The sequence below is a fragment of the Anolis carolinensis genome, chromosome 1 (genome assembly GCF_035594765.1).
Source record: "Anolis carolinensis isolate JA03-04 chromosome 1, rAnoCar3.1.pri, whole genome shotgun sequence".
NCBI classification, from domain to species: Eukaryota; Metazoa; Chordata; class Lepidosauria; order Squamata; family Dactyloidae; genus Anolis; species Anolis carolinensis.
The window spans coordinates 41,328,221-41,348,430 of NC_085841.1; the positions used below are offsets into that span (position 1 = coordinate 41,328,221).

At 42.5% G+C, this 20,210-nt stretch overlaps 1 protein-coding gene across 1 annotated transcript in view; it reads left to right on the top strand.

Annotated features, from left to right (window-relative positions):
• Positions 1–20,210, top strand: part of alk (ALK receptor tyrosine kinase) — an 855,459-nt gene that overhangs the window by 152,246 nt on the left and 683,003 nt on the right. The window lies entirely within an intron of this gene.

Genomic DNA, 20,210 nt, shown 5'->3' on the forward strand with positions numbered 1-20,210 from the left:
ATTAAGATATTTTCTGACTTTTGAAGGGAACAGTGGATCTGGAGGTGTGAAGTTAATCTCTCTCACTTCTTCCATTTGGACCATATCATCTTTCTACCCACCAGTTGCAATTTCAGAAAATAAACCAACAAAACCACAATTTTTGGTTCTTAATTTGCATTGCCACCTGCAGAATCACAACATTTCTTTTAATACTAAAAGGGCTACCATTAATTCTTCTGTTTTAGGCTTAGCTCCTCTTTGTTAATAAATCTTGTTGTTAATTCCTGTCAAGTTGAGTTTAATTTATGGTGATGCTGTGATTAAGATACCTCCAAGTCACCCTGTCATCAACAGCCTGCAAATTCAGTGCCATGCAGTTTTCTTCTTTTTCCCACTGTCTTCTGCCTTCATGAAAATAATTTTATTTTCTAAAGAGTGACGTTTTTCTCATGATATGCTTAGAGAGTGATGATCTCAAATTACTCATCTTGTCTTCTAAAAGGAGCTCAGCCTTGATTTGCTTTAGGGCCCATTTGTCTTTTTGGAGATCCATGGTATCTGTAGAACTGTCCTATGATGCATATTTCAAATAGGTTAATCTTCTTATCAGCTTTCTTCACTTTCCTGCTTTCACATCCATGCATACATAGAAATTTTAAATATGATGACATGGACAATCCTGACCTTGGTAGTCAATTATATGTCTTTACACCTGAAGTTCTTGTCCAGTTTTTTCATATACTGTATGCTATTCAAATGACATTTTCACACAGCAAAACGGCAGTTGTATGGGATGCCGCATGGTGCCCTGCGTGGTCTCCCTCCCTCCCCCATCATATGTTGGGGACAGGACAAGGTGCATTGGCACCCTGTCCTCATCAGATGAGTGAAAGGGTGGCAACACGCATTGCCACATCGCCCTTTCCCCCAACAGATGAAGGAAAGGGCAAAAAAATCCAGGTAGCTCCATTGAAGCTATCCAAAAGACACTTTCCTTTCCGTCGTCATCACTGCGACCTTTCCTCTCCGCTTCAGGAGGCATGGGACTGGGGCCAAGCCAGCATCATTTGATGGCGCTGGACAGGCTCCGTCCAGAAGAGGGAAAAGGGACCTTAAAAACTCCAATGTGATGAGGTCACAAGCCTCAGTCTTTTGATTTCTTCGCTGCATTTTCCATCTTGATTATTGACTGAGCCAAAGTATGTAATATCTTATTTCAGTGTCTTCATTGTGTGCTTTAAAAGTTATGTGAATCATTTGTGGTTATGCTCTCATCTCTTTCATATAGTTCTTCAGTGTATTTTTGTATGTGTTATTATTTCTTCTTGCACATTAAGGAGGAAGATTAATATGCCTGATATACTCTCGCCTAAATACATTAAACCTTGTCTAGAGATTGGAACTGACTTTAGCCCATTGGTTGTTGCACATGTCATCTTTTAAAAAGTCTTCGCTATTGTTTTAGTAGTTTTTGTTTAGTATTAAAATTATATTAATTGTTTTATCTGTATAGGTTATTTAAGTTTGTATTATCGGTTATTTTGTTATTAAGTTTAGAGTCAGTTGCTTTTATATTGTTTAATATGGTTGTTTTGAGGTGTCACGACCCGGCTGCAGGGCACCAATAACCATACACAGAGGCCAGAATCTATCTAATATCTTTATTGAAGGAGTATATAAAGTTAATAAAAACAAGTGTAGAAAATAGTCCAGAATTAGACCTTTCAGGAAAGGTCAAAATTAGTCCAAAGAAACAATGTCCAATATGAAATATTAAGGTCCAAAGTTGTAATCCAATAACCGAAACACTCACTTTGCCAGGCAAAGTGAGGGGAGATGACAAGGTCCTTTAGTCCAAGAACTTGAACGAGGCTAGGAAATAACTTGACTCTCGGAAAAACAAGGCTTGAATACAAGACAGCAAGGAACAAGGAACAAGAACAAGATCCGTGGTGTTTACTTGGCAAAATCCGGGAAACAAGGCAAGGCTGGGTCTTGGAAAGCAAGGCAAAATCCGTGGAAGAACAAGGCTGGAAAACGAAGGCTTGAATCAGGAACAAAGGCTTGGAAGCGGAGTAGCTGTCCACACACACTACTCCAGTTGCTGACGAATTGACTCCGCAAGATCCCTCCGGGAGCAAGGAACCTAAATAGGCCTTGTTTTCCCCACCAGAGAACACTTCTCTGGGGAACCAGAAACGAAAGTCAATCTCTGTGTCCAGATGTATGACTCCCTAAAATTTCTCATGGGAACAGGCTTAATCATCTGAATGCTTTGCTGCTATTCTCAAACTCCTGCGATTAGCCTGTTGCACTCCTTTCTGCTGGAGAATGTAATTACGGCGCGAAAAAGGGGGAGAACTCGACTCCGGGCTTGTTTGGGAGATTTCTGGAAGACAAACCTCCTGCAGGTGCAAAGGCTCAATTTCTGGCTGAAATGGTTCCCTTTCTGGCTGAAATGGAGGAAAACCCAAGTTCTCCTCTTCGTCAGTCACAACAGCACTAGGAATGGGACTACAATGCCCATGAGTCATCACACTATCCCCCTCCTCAAGCCCCCTCTCAAACTGGGACTCTCTCCCCGAGGCGCGAGGCCGCGGCTTGGCGGGATAGGTCTGATGGAATCAGCGGGTTAGATCAGGAGCATGAACCATGGAAGCGTCTTCCCAAGAGCGCTCTTCGGGGCCAAAACCCACCCAGTCAATGAGATATTGTAGGCGGCGGCGGTGAAAGCGAGAATCCAAAATGTCCTGAACCTCGAACTCTTCTTCTCCGTCCACCAAAACAGGGGCGGGGGCCGGCCGGTCTGCATCAGGGCGCACACCATCCGCCGGAAGGAGCAGGGAGCGATGGAACACTGGATGAATGCGCATAGAGCGCGGAAGTTGGAGTTTGAAAGTCACGGGGTTAAGTTGCGCCACCACTGGATAGGGACCAATGAAACGGGCATCTAGCTTCCGGCAGGGACGGTGGGAGGGCAAAAAGCGAGTGGACAGAAGAACCCGGTCTCCTACCTTGATTTCGGGGCCCGGCTGGCGATGCTTGTCAGCGTGGCGTTTATAGTCCTCCTTGGCTTGGTCCAGTTGCTGGAGCAAAAGTTGCTGCACTGCTGTGAGTTCCTGCAGCCAGTCCTCTGCTGCGGGAACTTCTGAGGTTTCAATGACAGGAGGAAAGAAACGTGGATGGAAGCCATAGTTTGCAAAGAACGGGGTTTCCTTAATTGAAGCCTGGACCCCATTATTGTAGGCAAACTCCGACAGTGGTAACAGGGAAGCCCAATTGTCCTGTTGGTAGTTTACATAACAGCGAAGGTACTGTTCCAAAGTGGCATTGGTGCGCTCAGTTTGCCCATCTGTTTGAGGATGATGAGCCGAAGATAAACGAGAGTCTATGCCCAATAGTTTTTGTAGTGCCTTCCAGAAGCGAGAGGTGAATTGGGACCCACGGTCAGTGACCAAACTCTTGGGCAATCCATGCAATCTGAAAACATGTTGGAGAAATAGATCTGCAGTCTCTTTGGCCGTGGGAAGGCCTTCACAGGGAATAAAATGGGCTAACTTGGTGAAAAGGTCCACCACCACTAGGATCGTGGTGAATCCACAGGAAGGTGGTAGATCAGTTATAAAATCCGCAGAGATTATTTCCCATGGGCGAGATGGGGTAGGAAGGGGATGCAGAAGCCCTGAGGGCTTTTCCCTTCTTGTCTTGGAGCGCTGGCATACTGGGCAGGTGTTGACATATTTTTCTACATCCTTGCGGATCTTGGGCCACCAGAAATCTCTTAGGATCAAATGCATAGTTTTGAATAGCCCGAAATGCCCTGCTGGCTTGCAGTCATGACACAAACGAAGTGCCTTTTCCCTGCCCGGTCCTGGGGGGATGTAAACATGATTTCTATAGCAAAGCAGCCCATCCTTAAGCGAAAAGGGGAAATGTAGTCCTTGGCGAAGTTGATCCTGCGCCCAGGCATCTGCTTGCTGACTAGCCCTGATTTCTTGAGCACAAAGGGGCCCTGGAGTAGAGGGAGTTGATTCAATGGGAGTGGATTTGGTGTTCCCCACTGTGAGCGTGGCAAAGTTCCCGGGTTGTAGCAGCTGGGACTCAACGGTCTCCTTGCGTCCTGCAGCGTATTCCGGTTTCCGTGACAGAGCATCTGCTTGCTTGGTCTGGGCTGGGGTTACATAATGAATTTGGAAGTTAAAACGTTCAAAGAATAAAGCCCAGCGTTGTTGTCTCTGATTTAGCTTGCGGGCAGTTCTTAGATGCTCTAGATTCCGATGATCAGTATGGACTTCAATGGGAAATTTGGCCCCTTCTAACCAATGTCTCCAAGTTTCAAAGGCTGCCTTTATGGCCAATAGTTCCTTTTCCCAAATGGTGTAGTTTCTCTCTGGTGCGGTCAATTGACGGGAATAGAAGGCACAAGGATGAAGATGATCTCCCACCGGTTGTAGGAGTACAGCCCCAATTGCCACATCGGAGGCGTCCGCCTGCACAACAAAAGGGGTTTCAGGATCTGGGTGCTGAAGGATTGGTTGGGACGTGAATAATTTCTTTAGTTGCTGGAACCCTTTCTCTGCTTGATCTGTCCAGCGGAAGGGCTGTTTCCCACGGATGCAGCTGGTGATTGGATCAGACCAGCGGGCAAAATCTGGAATGAACTTGCGGTAATAGTTCGCGAACCCCAAGAATCGTTGCACCTCTTTTTTGTTGGTTGGCGCCCGCCATTCCAATACTGCTGAAACCTTTGCCGGGTCCATGGAGAGCCCTAGTGGCGAGACGCGGTAGCCCAGGAAATCTACCTCTTGTAGATCAAAAGCACATTTTTCCAGCTTGGCATAAAGTCCATGATCCCGCAATCGTTGTAACACCATTCTGACGTGGTTCTCATGTTCTGATTGTGATCTAGAAAACACCAAAAAATCATCCAGGTAGATGATCAAGAACCGATCTAGATAATCCTGAAAGATGTCATTGACAAAATGCTGGAACGTTGCGGGAGCTCCACATAATCCATAATTCATAACTCGGGACTCGAATAATCCGAATTTAGTCTGGAAGGCGGTCTTCCACTCGTCCCCTTCTCTGATGCGAACTAGATTATACGCTCCCCGAAGATCCAGCTTGGTGTAGACCTTGGCTCCTCGAAGTCGGTCTAGTAGGTCCGAGATTAAGGGCAGGGGATAGCTGTTCCGCTTAGTGATATTGTTCAATGCTCTATAGTCCACCACCAAGCGTAATTCCCCCGACTTCTTTTTCACAAACATCACTGGGGAAGCAGCTGGGGATTGGGAGGGTCTGATGAATCCCTTGCGAAGGTTTGACTCTATGAACTCCCTGAGAGCTTCTTGCTCCGGTTCAGTCAGGGAGTAGAGATGTCCTCGCGGAATCGGGGCCCCCTCCACCAAGTCAATGGCACAGTCATAAGGTCTATGTGGGGGTAATCTCTCGGCCTCTTTTTCATTGAATACATCCCAATATTCTGAGTACTTGTTGGGCAAGGTGATAATGGGTTCAGTGTCTGTGGCATGGCAGATCTTGGCTACAAGGCAATGGTTTTGGCAATATTTTGAAGCAAACTGCAGTTCTCTGTTGGACCAGGAGATGCTTGGGTCGTGAAGTGTCAGCCATGGAATTCCCAAAATCACAGGGAAATGGGGAACCTCGGTAACAAAGAAGGAAATCTCTTCCATATGTTCCCTTATCCACATTCTGGTGGGTTCCGACCACTGGCTTACGGGACCCGTCTTGAGGGGGCGGCCATCGATGGCTTGCACCACACGGGCATTCTTGAAGTCATGGTATTGTAATCCCAGAGAGTCGGCATACTCTCTATCAATGAAATTGTTTGTGGCTCCTGAGTCTATCATGGCATGGACCATGACTGGCCCCTTTTTTGCTGACCACAAGGTGACCACTAGAAGAAATAGGATCCCGGTTGGCGGCTCTTGAGTGGGTTTTTTGACCGGGTTGGCGAGCCTCTCTACGCCCGGTCGCTGGCTTCCCCCGCCGGCTGTGCGCCAGCCGCCTCAGACGTCTTCGTCTCCGTGGAGGACGCCGCCGCTAGATGGGCGGGGGGCTTCCCTTTGGCTGGGCACTCTCTGGCGAAGTGGCCCCCGTTTCCGCAGTACCAACAGAGATTTAGGCGTTGGCGGCGGGCCTTCTCGGCGGCATCTAACCTGGGACGCACATTACCCAATTGCATCGGCACCTCCTCGCTCCCCCTGGGGTATGGGGCTGGTGGCGGGGGTCTCTATACTGGACGCGGCTGGACGCTGGTGGGAGCGGGAGATTTCACCCCAGCTCTACCGCTCTGGCCTCGGACCCATTGTTTTCTGTTGGCAAGCATGACTTCAGCTCGTAAACATTGATCAATGAGTGCTTCAAGAGAGTGAGGGGGATCCACTTTGGAAATTTCTTCCAACATCTCGATGTTGAGACCCTCCCGAAATTGTCCTCTGAGGGCTATATCATTCCATCCGGTGCTGTGGGCCAGCACTCGGAACTCGGCTATGTACTGGGACAAGGGTCTGTCCCCCTGAGAGAGGCGCCGGAGTTTATGGCCGGCTGCCTCCAAATTGTCTTCGATCCCCCAAGTCGCCTTAATGTCATCCAAGAAGTGTTGCGCTGATCTTAGGTGTGGGGAAACTTGGTCGAACAGTGCCGTCGCCCAGTTGGCCGCTGGCCCGTCTAAAAGGCTGTAGATCCACGCCACTTTGATGTCTTCTTGGGGAAACTCGGCATTGCGGGCCTCTAGATAAGCTTGGCATTGGCGACGGAAAACATGAACCTTAGAAGCTTCTCCAGAAAACTTGGTTGGCAATGCCAGGGCCGGGAGTCGGATTCCGCGTTCCTTCAATCCCTTTATTTCTCCCTCCTGCGCATTGAGCTTATCACGGATGCGGTCCACTTCGTCCTTGTCGATGGTGTAGCTAAGTGGCTGGCCACCCGGCACGGTTCCGGTAGACATTCTGGCCTAGGTTAATTGGTGCTTAGGGTGGCGGAGTCAAACTGTCACGACCCGGCTGCAGGGCACCAATAACCATACACAGAGGCCAGAATCTATCTAATATCTTTATTGAAGGAGTATATAAAGTTAATAAAAACAAGTGTAGAAAATAGTCCAGAATTAGACCTTTCAGGAAAGGTCAAAATTAGTCCAAAGAAACAATGTCCAATATGAAATATTAAGGTCCAAAGTTGTAATCCAATAACCGAAACACTCACTTTGCCAGGCAAAGTGAGGGGAGATGACAAGGTCCTTTAGTCCAAGAACTTGAACGAGGCTAGGAAATAACTTGACTCTCGGAAAAACAAGGCTTGAATACAAGACAGCAAGGAACAAGGAACAAGAACAAGATCCGTGGTGTTTACTTGGCAAAATCCGGGAAACAAGGCAAGGCTGGGTCTTGGAAAGCAAGGCAAAATCCGTGGAAGAACAAGGCTGGAAAACGAAGGCTTGAATCAGGAACAAAGGCTTGGAAGCGGAGTAGCTGTCCACACACACTACTCCAGTTGCTGACGAATTGACTCCGCAAGATCCCTCCGGGAGCAAGGAACCTAAATAGGCCTTGTTTTCCCCACCAGAGAACACTTCTCTGGGGAACCAGAAACGAAAGTCAATCTCTGTGTCCAGATGTATGACTCCCTAAAATTTCTCATGGGAACAGGCTTAATCATCTGAATGCTTTGCTGCTATTCTCAAACTCCTGCGATTAGCCTGTTGCACTCCTTTCTGCTGGAGAATGTAATTACGGCGCGAAAAAGGGGGAGAACTCGACTCCGGGCTTGTTTGGGAGATTTCTGGAAGACAAACCTCCTGCAGGTGCAAAGGCTCAATTTCTGGCTGAAATGGTTCCCTTTCTGGCTGAAATGGAGGAAAACCCAAGTTCTCCTCTTCGTCAGTCACAACAGCACTAGGAATGGGACTACAATGCCCATGAGTCATCACATGAGGTAATTTGTTTGAATGTTTTTTCCTGTAGCCTCGAATGTTTGCCATACATGTTGGAAACTGTCCTGAGTCCCCTCAGAGAGATAGGGCAGTATACAAATAAGATGATGATGAAGATGATGATGATGATGATGATGATGATGATGATGAACATTTAATGTGTTTCTTTGCTAGCTGTGTAGCACCCCCACCCTTGATTTTTTGGATCTTGTAGAAAATTTCTATTGTTTTCGTGGCCCTCTTCTCCCCCCCCCCCCCCCGCGTATTGATTGTTACAGTACTTCTCTTTGTCCTTGTGAACAAGTCTATGAATGGTTACATTGAAGGGTCTGATCCCATTTCTCTCATTTGGTAAAGAGCAAAAAACAAAACCATAGAATCATAGCTCTATCCAGTCCAACTTTGCCATGAAGGAACACACACCATCAAAGTACTACTTGTTTGCTGGCAGTACATAGAGTATATAATGTGTACCCATAAGTTATAGAACCCACCTGGGTGCTGACACAGAAAATGATTGAAAATATGGGACTATACTAAATATTGTAACAGAAATCAGATATGATGAGGAAAATTGTAACAAAATATTTAGAATAATTAAATCTTGATTACTATGTGATCCCTGTTTGCTTTGGATCATCCATTTTCTTAAATATTCCAAGGCAAAAAAGAATGACCCAAAAAGGTGAAAAGCCACATAATTAATGTTGAACTTTTAGGAAATATTTTACCTTCTGACTTTACCTTCTGACTAACCATCCTAGTAAAAGAGGAATAGTTTGGCACAGCACAATGAATGAAGGCACTATACATGTCTCGTTTTGTTATTAAGGTTCTTTAATTACCATATTTTACTAAATGCTTTTATCCAGAAAGGAACAACACCATATAATACCGTACTAAAAAATAAAAATCTTAAAATCTTCAATGTGTTTTGCTCCCTCTTTGTGGTAATGGTTTCACTTTTCTTTTATGTCATCATCAAAAATGGTTCATTATTTTATTTGGTTTGCAGAAAGATACTGAAAAAATTATTTGGACCAGAAAAAGAAAAATGATATTGTAGGGAAACCTTTCTATTATTTATTAAAAATACTTCAGTATGGCGGCATTATTCTTTGGCCACAAAATAAAATGCTAAACAGTAATGCTTTCAACTCTTGATTCAGAAAGGTCATCTAGGCCAAGGTAGGTCTCAAATTTCATTTGCTATATGCTTGTGTGTATGAATATAATAATGGAAAAGGAAAAAAATAGAAGAATGGGAAGAAGAGGGCTTTGAAGAGTGGGATGAAAGCCTATCCACTTTAAAGTTTATTAGCATATAGGAACATAATCAGGCTTAGGTTTTGAGAAACTAACCTATCAGTCAGTATAGTTCAGTAATTGGGGTGATAGCAAGAGATTGCACGTGGAGATATGGCAATAGATTTTCATTTTACTTGCAAGAAAGCAATATCCTGTGTATTCTCCACAGCTTGTGGTTTTACTTGGCACAAAGGTCAAGAGCAATAAGGAGGAAAGGACAGAAGGAAGGAAGTTGCTCATGCAGTTGAATCCCATTTGGAGCTCTTTGCTTATTCCTTTACCTTGTCTGCATATATGATGCTGCTAAAGCGAGATGTACAGTGATTCTAAATTAGAAAGGGCTTTATCACACAAGGCTGGAAAATTCCAATTACAGCAGGATAATACCATATTTGGGTAGCATTTTTCACACAACATTATGTCTCTTCTGTTGCAGCTTTCCATTTCAGTCATTAGTGGAGGGCATCTTATTACTTACAGAACATCAGAACTGCTGTCCCAATACTATCCTTCATGCAATCAGTAACTTTCAATGCATTTCCATGATTCTGGCATCCATGGAGCAGGAGTGAGAGTGAGTCTGCTCCACTGTCCCTTGCATCTTCAAGTAGGATTTTTCTTTTCTGTTTCTTTCTCTTTAAAATCATTTGCCATAATTGTGCAATTATTACATAAAGTCCATAAAAGAACTGAAAGGTGCACATGTGCTGAGTAGAAGTATACATAGGCAAGAAGGCAGGGCTAGCAAGGGCTCACAGTGTGAGGCTGGCAAAGGACCTGGAGTTTTTCTTTGCCAGTTGCCAAACATGTAAAGGGAAGCCCAGTCTGCCTATGGGCAGGGCCGGCCCCACTATGGAGGCCACGTGAGGCCTCCGCCTCGGGCGCAGGTCCGGGGGGGTGCCGTCAGGCTGGGCGGGAGGCAGGGCACCGCCCTGGCGGTGCCCCGCCTCCCGCCCAGGGCGAATAGCGTGGGAGGCGGGGCCAGAGTTGGCCAGGGGGCCAGGGCACGCTGGGGAGGGGCGGGGCCAACACTGGCCCCGCCTCCCGCACTATTCGCCCTGGCCCCGCCTCCCACGCAGCGTGGGAGGCGGGGCCAGGGCACACTGGGCGGGGCCAGGACGTGGGAGGCGGGGCCGGTGGCGGGGGCGCTTTTCAGCACCCCCGCTTAACATTAAAAATTATCTCCGGCCGGCCCTGCCTATGGGCCATAGCAAAGCACTCTGTTGGCTGCATCTGGCACACAGGCCCTATGTCGTATAGGCCAGCCCTAAAGGGAATGTTGAAAGTTACAGTTAAACAACATATGCAGGAATGCTCTACTCTGACAGCAGCACTCTTTGCTACTTTTTTTTTTTTTAAAAAAAAAGATGTGTTGGAAAATGTGGGACATGGTACAGAAAAATGCCTTCTCTTGAATATTTTGCTAGGGTTAAATGTAAATATTCCAATTTGTAAGAAAATAATCTTTATTTTAAAAATTAAGCAGAAGTAAATTCGGTGAAATGAGCAACACATATACTTTACCGCTGATCCATTTATAACATGGTTCTTGATAGAGATTAGGGAAGCATGGAGCAAAAAAGTGTTCTCTTTGTGTTCAGAGGCTCATATGTCCAGAGTTTCCTTTAAACTGAAATTAAAAGAGCACACTGACATGTGGGCTTTCCTGATAACTAATGTAACATGTCACCAAAATCCACACTGGGAACTGTAGTGCCACCTGTCCACTGAGAGTTCTCTTTTATTCTTTCATGTGACTGTATCCATAAACATTTCAGAGAGAAGGAATTGCCATTGAAAGATGATGACAGCAAGGGATGAACTGCCAGGAAATTTGATGACTTTGTTTCTGTTTGGATTCTCTCTACCAAACTGATCCAAAGAGGGAATTACTGGATGAGACAGAATGCCAGCAGTACACCTAAGATTCAGACAGGAGGTTTTGTGGGATGAACTCAGCAAGCTATAGGGCTCTGCAGGATTTGTGGAGAGGCCTTTTGTGGCTCAAGAACCAGGAGCAGCACCAAGGAAAGATAATTGTACGGATGGAGGTAGAGCTGAAGGGAAAGTATTCTATTTTTTAAAAATAACTATTTTGAATGGGACTACAGGTGAGTATGCTGTAGAATTCATGAAGTTTAACATTACTTTAACTGCCATGGCTCAATGCTATATAAAATCATGGACAATGCTGCTTCACATGATCTTTAGGTTTCTCTGCCAAATAGCAGTGGTATTTCATCAAACTACAAATCCCAGGATTCCATAGCATTGAGCCATGACAGCTAAAGTAAGATCAAACTGCATTATTTCTACAGTGTAGGTGCACCCAGAGCCACCCAGCAGCGCACACTTCCCTAAATGAACATGAATTTACTCTGCTTCAAATCTTCTATGGTGCTTTGCAGCCATAATGATGTCAGCCATTTTCTCCAACACAGAAAGAGAGACAAGAAACAACAATTTTGTGATTGAGGCAGCCAGAAAATAATGAGAGGCAGAAATTACCCAGCTGCTTGAGGAAGATGGCAGTTCTTTCTTTTGACTCTATTATTATATAGAAAGGGAAGAACAAAATGCTGGTGCTCATCGTGGTTGCAAACATCCACAGACAAAGCAAAATTAAGTCCATGTAAGATCTATGTGTAGTAGGAAAGAGTCAAACAGAAAAATGGGTCATCCTTTTTCTTTCTCAGAAATGCCATAAAATTTCAGGGAGATTGTGAGAGAAATGTCACAGCCTGCAAACCAGTCTGTGCAGCTAATATCCTTCATTTATATTTAACATGTTATTTAACATGCAACTAAGCTGCTTAGAATGTTCAATACAGTACAGTCTCGTTTATCCAATCTTCGCTTATCCAACATTCCGTCTTATCCGACGCTCTTATCTGACGTCCCCTTTTCCTCCAGTATTTCCCCTTCAATTAAAGGAGCACTCCCCAACTCTCCTTCCATTCCCAATAAGTGAAAAAGGGAAGACAAGGAGGAGGGAGGAAAGGGGGAAAAGAGGCAGGACGGAAAGCGGAAGCGCCCTCTCTCCTCCCCTCTGTGATTTTCACACTCCCCTTCCACATGTGGGCACTTCCTAATGGGCTGCTCTGAACCCAAGGCATTGCCTTGCCTTAACCCTTTGAGTCGCTGTTGTTAATATTCTAGGTGTTTATCACCGCAACGGACGAGTAACAGTAAAAGACTCTGTATTATCTGACATTTTCATTTATCCGATGTTCTTCCGGCCAGTTTATGTCAGATAATGAGACTCTACTGTATGCTTCTGATCTAAATAGGAAACACTAAGTTGCATAGGCATCATGACCTTACATTATTGAATATCAGATGTAAAGTGCTACATAGCTGCCCTTTTAATTTGTAAATGTACCCAACATATATTACGATGGAAACACACATTTCCTGGTGTATATGTGTGTGTGTTGAGAAATGCTTCAAATATGGTTAGTTTCTGAACTCTAGTATATATTATTTGGGAGCCCAGAGGAAGATATTTCACAATAGCGCTCAATCAATTGTCAGTCACTGGCTGTGCTATCAATATTTCCCACTTACAAATCAAGAAAGATTTTCTAGGAAAGCTTGTATTAGATGTTAAGATTCTAAATCAGGTTATGTACTTGTCAGGACCCTGGCTGCAGAGCACCAATAACCTTACACAGAGGCCAGTCTCTATCTAATATCTTTATTAAAGAAATATATAAAATCAATAAAAACAAGTGAAGAATATAGTTCAGAAGCAGACCTTTCAGATAAGGTCAAATATAGTCCAGAAATGTATTGTCCAATATAAGATATTAGAGTTCAAAGTTTTAATCCACTTGACCGAAACACACACTTTGCCAAGCAATAGTGTGGGGAAATAACAGAGTCTTTAAAGTCCAATGAAGCTTGACAACAAGGCTGGAAATAAACTTGATTCTTGACTAGATCCGTGACTGGAGGCAAGACGAACATGAAGCATGAAACAGAGTCCGTGGTAAAACCGTGAGACAAGGCAAGGCTTGAAGCTTGATCCGGGAAGCAAGGAACTGGGATTACGAAGTCCACACACGATCTCTCTCCTCAAGCTGATCAATTGACTCCGCAAAGAATCCCTTGCGCCAAACACCTATATTGGGTCTCGTTTTCCCGCCAACAGAACACTTTCCCTAGAGAACGAGAAGCGAAACCCAACTCTGTCCAGATGCATGACTCCTTAGAATTTCCCAAGGGAAGCAGACCTAATCAGCCATTTGTTTGGCAGCGATTCTCAGGCTTCTCCGATTAGCCTCCCTGACTCCCCTATCTTTAGAATAATTTTCCCTCCTGGAAAACGGGGGGGAGTTCTGCCCAAGGCCTGTTTGGCTGAATTCTTGAGGGCAAACATCAACATCCTGCAGGTGAAGAGACTCCGGCTCTTGCTGAACCAGCGAAAATCCCATGTTTTCCTCTTCGTCTGCCACAATAGTACTAGGAACAGGACTACAAGGCCCATGAGTCATCACAGTACTGGTGTTGTGTAGGTTTACCGTTTTTAACATGTAAACATGTTCTTGGGATAAGGCTCTGGGACAATTCTCCCACATATAAAGTAACCCAATATTGTGGTCACATTTCCAACATTTACTAAGTTTTGTATCTTTATACATCTTTAAAAGTCCCTATGATGTCAAATATCATTTGTACATCAGTCAAAATTTCTTTCAAATAATTACTCAAAGTAAACTTTAAACTCTTAAGCCACATCTTTTCTCATTGTTCCAACTGGATGAGCAATTATATTTTGAACCCATGTAACCACACAAACTTTCATTTGTTCTTCCCCATTTCAACAGCAGTTTATACATTTTAGCAAACTCATGATTTTAAACTAGGCATGGGCAAACCTTGGCCCTCCAGGTGTTTTGGACTTCAACTCCTACAATTCCTAACAGCCTAATACAAACTTTACTAGGTTAGAAAATCTTTCTTGATTTGTAAGTGGGAAATATTGGTAGCATAACCATGCCTGTTGTAAACCAAACACAATAAGTTCTTGAACTTTGACAGAAATCAAATTTCAAATCTGAATATGTTTTTATTCATTTTAATTCCTCAATAATATGTCCTCTATTGTTCTTGGCTTACTTCTGTGATGCCTTCCTCATTTTGAAAGTACCAACATGGATTTGAAACATTCTCACACATTTTGACAGTTTATTTGGAGTTCGCTACCATTGCCATATATGTGTTTTCTTTTAAATTACTGCAAAAACTGAATTTTATATCTTTGGTCCATCTTTCCCTCATAAATCTATTTCAACATTATGCCCATTTTATCTTGTAATCTTTCACAGGTTCACCACTTGTCTTTAGTTTAAAAATGTGTTTGTACAGTTTTTAAATTATATGGTTTACACCTTTACACAATTCAAAATAAAACTCATTTTTCAAACCTCTACAGCTAGATTTCTCTTAATCTTTATTAAATCTACCCTTAAGTTGCATGTAAGCAAACTAATTAAGATTTTTTTGTTTTCCTTGAGAACCATCTCTCGGTTTAAACTTCCAGCTGTCCTTTTGAAAGTAGAAAAGGTCATCATAAAAAAACCACCACAAATTTTAATTTTTTTTCTTGCTGAAAAAGGCTTCCTACAGTAAGGTGGTGACTGTTATCTTAGGAAATAAGTCTCTACTTGTATTGATTTCAGACTAATAGAAGAGTCTTTTGAATGCAATGCTTTTTTAATTCAACATGTGCTTTAATTTTAGCAACCAGAAATTATTGTTAGTTTGAGCACATCTGATAAAAGACATTTTGCTTTTTACAATTATGTATTGTATAATATTATACCTATTGTTCATCTTGCTGCACATACACAGCATACCGCATTTATTGATTTCAGTACTTTTCAGGGCTTTCCTTAATTCAGTACATATATTACATGGTTTCTCTTATTCAAATAGCAATTTTCTACATCCTTTTTCTTTAATGCTTTTGCTGTCGTGTTACCTTATTATGCTATTTTCGCAACATTCTTATTAATTCATTAATTATATTTTAATTTTATTTATATTCTGCCTTTGTCCTGAAATGAGACTCAAGGTGGATGTCGTGTTTTCCCAAGTCCTGGTTATACAAACAAAGGTTTTACAAGCAACAGGAGAGTCAAACAAAGTTTTGATATGTTAAAAGAAAAAGCCCCAAATGCTAGAGTCCTTGTAGGCTAGTAGAGTCGTTGCAAGTTAGCAGTATTAAGGTGCGTACACATACAAACTGTTGAGTGTGAGATAAAGCCAAAGAAGTTTCAGAATTTAGTCAAGAAAAAACACAAGCCAGAATTCCAGTAAACAAAGCTGGCAGTATGAAAACATCAGTCAGGAGCCAAAACACAGCAGTCAAGGGTACAATCCAGAACTCATAATACAACAAGCATGAAAGCCAATATTCATACCATGAAGCAATAACATTATCTCCCATGATAAGCCTTACCTTGAGCTCCTTTTATCCTGTGGTCTCAGCTGTTGCTAGTACAGAGCTGATTTCTCTACTAATTGGACAGATCTGCAGGCCTCTGCATGCTGTTGTCTGTGTTCAAAAAGGGATAGTGCATTGAATCTTTTAGCAGCCTGGCCTGATGTACAGGCTTCTGCTTGCTTTGCCTGCTGGAAGTGGTGGCTCCTACTAGAGGCTCCTCTTCTGAAACATCTAAACTAGGCTGGGCAGGGGGGTGGGGGCTGCTGGTTTCCATCTCCATCACTGGCCCTTCCAGTAACCCCTTGTCCTTACTCTCAGAGCTGACCAGGACAGTGGGCTAAAACAAGGGTAAAACAAGAGTGTTGGAAAATGAGATATATTAAAATGGCATTCATTTTAAAAGTTGTAATGCCATTTAAAAAAATAACATTGGCAATACAAATACAGCGTCACACACCATAAAAAGACTCCTTTCAAGGCTCAGTGGAGACTTAGAGGGATCCCCCAAATACTCGTCCAACACTCTAACAACATCATTCTTTGTTCTCCTATGACTGGAAAACATTCCTATAACTTTATCTTTTTATTTTATTTTATTTTATTTTTTTAAACTCTTACTCCACACTGTAACATTACTTAAGTAGAATTCATGTTTCAAGCCGGTATGAATGAAGAGCATTAAGCCTTCTCATCATTGCAAATAGTGGAGATGATAAATTCAAATGCCTTGCCAAATCTATTTTAAATTTACAGTTTCAGCAAACATTCAAACTAGTAAATATGCTCAATAGTCTGTTCACAGGAAGCAAACATAAGAGAGATGTGAATCAGCCATCATAGCAAGTTCATCTTAAAATGTGAATATATTTTATGAGCATGTTTTTTTGCAGTGTAAACCCAATATGGAGGCAAGAAGCTCAGTGGTACACAATGGTACTATAAATCTCACAAAAACAAGAGTCTTGTGTAACAATTTTTTGTTGCATTCTGCATTCATGTTGGAAGCACATGAATGCTTTCCTATAAGGTTTATGATCACAGTGCTACTAGGGCAGGAGGCAGTGACAAGTAATGATAGGGAACAAAAATGAAGTGGCAGAATTACAGCTCTTCCTGCCTCAAGCCACAAAGACAAAGAGGTCAGGTTAAATAGTCTTCATTTCCAAGCTGATGATACTATTTAAACATTTACTAATAGACATATTCTAGGTAATATGCCTGTAGACACCAATATTTAATGAATTTTAAATGATGGGGTTTAAATAGATCCATTATCTTTTTGCTCTTTTGTATGCTTTATTCAGTGTGCAGTGTTAAAATACTTAGGAAGAAAATATCTTCATGAACATATTTTAATAGTTTTGTCATTTCTGTTTAAAATTCTGAAAAAAATGTTGTTCTGCCCTAAAATTGCTCTTGAGAAAAGAGATGTACAGGACTCTACCAAGTCATTACGTACTAGATTTGTATTTCTTTTGATGGTGTCAGGTTTTCTCTGAATTCAAGGAAGCGAAGTAGTATTTGGCCATTGTATCTTAATGACAATATTAAAAATTAATGATTTCCAAGATGGCAGCATCAGCAAGTCATATTTTGACCTTTTATATTTAGGAGACATCCTCCTGCAAACTTTCTTACACATTTAGAATACTGAAATAGGACCCTACCTACAGTGACTATTTAATGCAGCCTCAAGAAGGCTTTAAACTGTGGTGGCCACAAAATGCACTCCACAAATATACACTGCTGTGTGGACTAAAAAGGTTACAATGCATTAAAGAAAGTTGCAGGCAAGTTTGAGATAAGCCCTTTAATATGTTGCAGTAGATCCCAATGTATCCCAGATTGCAGAGTGAAATCAAGTCCATAGATACTTGCCTCTCTTAAATGCTTTGTAGACTTTGGAACGTGGGGTGGTGGTGGAGGAGCTGCCAAAAATGCTCTAAGGGCATGGCTGGGTTGCAAGTGGTTAACTGACCCCCTGGAACAGGTAATTGATTGTCTCTATTCCTGTTGCTTTCTTTTCTCCCTACCTCCTATGCCTCTGGAATGCTAGTGGACATTTCTCTGGGAAATGGGCTGGGGGGATGCAAAACGCTTTCAGGCCATGTTCCATTTTTAACTTAATCACCTTCCTAGCCTCGAACCATTTCCAAACCCCTCAATCAAATCATCTGCATAGCAAATCCCATTCCTCCCAAACTTGTTCCAATCTAACCTAAGTGGTCATTGTAGATGTGCCCATAGTCTTGCTAACTCATACCTATGGCTTCCTTGATTGGATTTATCCACTAAATGCAGTCTTCCTATTTTCCTACTGGCCTTAACTTTGCTGAGAATCATGAGTCATATCATAGAATTATAGAATCATAGAATCATAGAGTTGGAAGAGACCTCATGGGCCATCCAGTCCAACCCCCTGCCAAGAAGCAGGAAATCGCATTCAAAGCACCCCTGACAGATGGTCATCCAGCCTCTGCCTAAAAGCCTCCAAAGAAGGAGCCTCCACCACAGTCCGGGGGAGAGAGTTCCACGGCCAAACAGTGAGGAAGTTCTTCCTGATGTTCAGGTGAAATCTCCTTTCCTGTGGTTTGAAGCCATTGTTCCGCATCCTAGTCTCCAGGGCAGCATGAAGAACAATGGCTTCAAACTACAGGAAAGGAGATTTCACCTGAACATCAGGAAAAATTTCCTCACTGTGAGAGCTGTTCGGCAAAAAGATAAGTCCAGAGTATAATATCTCAGTTTAGTCATTTTGGTTTATGGGGAGAATTTAAGCATAATTTGATTTATAGTGATCCTATGAGAGACCTCCAAGTCACCCTAGTACAGTGGTTCCCAACCTTTGGGCCTCTAGGTGTTTTGGACTTCAACTCCCAGAAATCACAGCCAGTTTATCAGCTGTTAGGAATTGTGGGAGCTGAAGTCCAAAACATCTGGAGGCCCAAAGGTTGGGAACCACTGCTCTGGCATCAACAGACCTGCTCAGGTCCTGCAAATTCAGTGCCATGGTTTAATGCAATCTTATTCTTTCCTTACTGCCTTCTGTCTTGCTAAAAATCATTTTCTTTTTTAAAGGCTGTGCTCATGCTTCTTGACAATTCTAAATATATTTTGAGTCACAGCTCCCATTGTTTCCTAGCCAACTTAGCCACTGGTTGAAAAACGTAACTTTCCTAAGCTCTGTAATGGATACTCAACAAAGCACATCTTTTACTGGAAGGTATATGCCCATTGATTTAATTGGTAGTGATTTTGGAAATTAGCAGCTTCCATTTTAATGTTGCACCTCCCTCACCAGGATTGATGCTGGACATAAGCATTCAAATGGCGTTTCAGGGGACCCTAAGGGTTGGAATGGTTTGCTCTGGTTGCTACTTGGTGGTTTGTGCTGATGTCTGCACATGACAGCCAGAGTTCAGCTCAGTCTTCAAATATTCATTTCTTTAAGCTTTTATTCAGGTCCATCTTAGAAACAACTTCAAATGGAATTTGAAAGAAGTATTGCTGAACTAGGGAGGAAAGAAATATATGACTATTTCTGGTAAAAAAGCAATAGAAAGTAGGGATAGAAATGGATACATCAATGGCAGATGAATAAGAATTAAACATCCAAATATTGCCCACTTCAGGGGTCCTAGATTTTGAGGCTTTTGATGGTGTTACCCACATATTTGGAGGGTACTTTTAATATAATCCTAAGGAGCAGGTACTTGGCATTCCCTCTTAGATGTACATACCACCAAAGTTGGTCTTTTTATTGGTTTGTCACCCAACCTTGCTCTTCCCCGGCTTTCAAATTCTACTTATAACCGAATTAATAACTGCTTTTGCATCATTAAGAGAGAAAAAAGCAAACAGACAAACCACTATTAACTTGAAAATTTAATTCTGGACAATAAGATCATATAACAAATAAGGGAAGTGTTTCCTATGCTCACTCACTTTTTTTGGCAACCTTATCCACAAATCTCTAAAGGAGAGGCGTGTTTTCTGGCAACTGAGTGTTCTTCTTTTCTCTGTCACTACATGCCTATCTGCTCTATCTTTATATTTTGTTCTCATTTCCTCTAAAGCCAATCTAATACTTTTGAAAAGTTCCTAATTCTCAAATAGGAAATCCATTTTCTGCAGAGAAAATGCGGAGGGGACCTTGTTTAAAAAATAACATGTGTTTTTCTCTGCAGAATATTTCCTCACTAGCAATTGAAAATGCTGAAATCCTGGGAGAAATGCAAAGGAATATTTGTTTCATCTCTCAGCATGGGGGGAAACAATGAATTGATCATAAAGCAGAATCATAAGTATAGAAAACTGTGTTAGTAAAATGTTTTTTTTAAAAGAATGTACAGGAGATCAGGGGCCTAGGGAAAATATTAAAATGCTATATTATTATTGGAAATGCTATCCCCTAGAGATGGCCAAATAAATGGCAGGCACTTATTTGAAGACGTTTAAAATAAAAATCAATTGACATGCAACCATTATTGTGAGTATATATTGCAAAAATGTCTA